This window comes from Pinus tabuliformis, chromosome 7, assembly GCF_031772625.1.
Source record: "Pinus tabuliformis cultivar Carrire ecotype Pingquan chromosome 7, CPIR1, whole genome shotgun sequence".
Lineage (NCBI taxonomy): Eukaryota > Viridiplantae > Streptophyta > Pinopsida > Pinales > Pinaceae > Pinus > Pinus tabuliformis.
The window spans coordinates 761,795,113-761,797,235 of record NC_142293.1 but is presented as its reverse complement, the minus strand read 5'-3'; positions in this window follow the sequence as shown (position 1 = coordinate 761,797,235).

Here is a 2,123-nt window from a genome sequence, read left to right as displayed (position 1 = left end):
TATTTATTATTATATTATTATTTATTATTTTTATTATTTATTATTTATTATTAAGGGGAGGGATATTACATACTCTCCCACTTTAAGAAATTTTTTCCCGAAATTAAGTTGAATTATTTATTATTTATTATTTTATTTACTTCATGTTGCCAACACCCTCTGCTGAACTAGTATAACCAGCAGGCATCGAAAGTCCCCAACACCCCGGGAAATCTCAAGGAATCTCTGTCTTTTTTCCCACTTTCGGCACCAGGCATAAGCCTGACCCGGTCTATATCCTAGTCCAAGGCTGGCCCCAAGGCTCGCGCCTGACTCAGACGTGCCTGACTTGGAGCAGATGAGGTCTAAGTCAGGCGTGAGCCTTGGGGCCAGCCTTGGACTAGGATATAGACCGGGTCAAGCTTAGCCTGGTGCCGAAAGTGGGAAAAAGGACAGAGATTCCTTGAGATTTCTTGGGGACTTTCGATGCCTGCTGGTTATACTAGTTCAGCAGAGGGTGTTGGCAACATGAAAGAAACACAATGAAACCACATTAAACAAACATTAGACTTGAAAACATAGTTGACTAAGTTAAGAGTATTTTCAGAATTTTCAGGAAAAGGAAAAGCACAAGGAAAAATTTCTGAAAAATGTTCATACTTCAGATTGTATGCTTCAGTTGTTATAATAATTGTAGGTTTTTCCATTCAACATTGCATATTTTTTAATTTTAATTTTTATTTTTGAATTAGAATAAGCATTTTGTATTTTTATGCAAGTCTGCACCTGGATTGTAGCAAATACATGAGCTAGTACATAATAGCTATATTTTCAAATTTTTTTCCCGAGACCTCTTATCTGGCAAAACTACAATTTTTTCTACAAGGACTCTAAACTGGGCGACAAAAAAATCCAATCCTTGATTTTTAAATCACCCAATCTTAACTTACACCCTTCATTGGCACATAAGTCCGCATATTTATTAAAGTCATGGAGAACATGGAAATATGCTATTGAAGAGAACCTTTTCGCTGCTTTCCTAATTCTTTTCATAATACTCTCTAATGTTTAATCCTTCACAGGGGAACCCTTCACCATTCTCACTTGCTCCATTTGTCATAACATATTATAAGTGTAGATTTTTAAGAGTACTTTCTATTAAGGCATTTGAGTTTTTTCATCTAATTGTCATTTCCTTTACTTGCTTTATTGATTAATCCTTACATGCTTCATTGAATCATTGTTGTAAGCTAATAATCTTGTCATAAATCTTGATTACAAGTGAATTGGTATTTCTTTTTTTTTAAGCATCTTGTTTTGAGAGATGAGGGTTTGACATTGAGAGAACCTAGTGACAATTGAGAGAGAACTCTGTGTGAGCTAACACAAAGCCAGATTATCTTCCACCCGTTTTTGGCAAGGAGGTCCGTTAATCTATTTGCATTCCTTCTGATATGAACGAAAACAATTGCTCGCCCTTCTGTAATGATTGCTGCTAGTTGTTAAACACTGTGGTCCAAGTGCCAACAACTTTTTGCATTTGTGAGCTGGAGAGCCACCAAGTATGCAGTTGGCTATTTGAGTGGGTGGATATTATGTGATCGGGCTATGATTATTCCTTGGATGAGGAAATGGTACTATTTATATTATAGTGTGTGCATATTTCTCGACATTGTTGTCAAAAGGAACAATGGAATTTGCAGGAACACGCATATCCATGGCCACAAGCTTACAATCTTATGTCTTATGCAGCAATGCTAATATGACACTATTTTGAGTAATTATTTTGGAAAATCTATACTATATCCTTTACTTTATCTATTAATTAGATTATGTCTTTATTATTAATTGATCTTCATAAATACATGTTGACTCATAATCGTCTTAAAAAAGAGAAACCCTAATTTTTAAATAAATAGACTTTTACCTTTAAACTTTTAACCTATTTATTTAAATTCAAGAAATAAACTCAACATTCCAAAATCTTTATATAAATATTAATATTTAAATATAAGAAGCCAAATCTAACTGTTGGTTAAGGATTGCTAAATCCATCCATTATAAGTCAAAAGTTAGCACTCCTTAATAAACACTTGAACGTGGAGTTAGCGCTCCCTAATAAACTCTTGAACATGGAGTGGAGT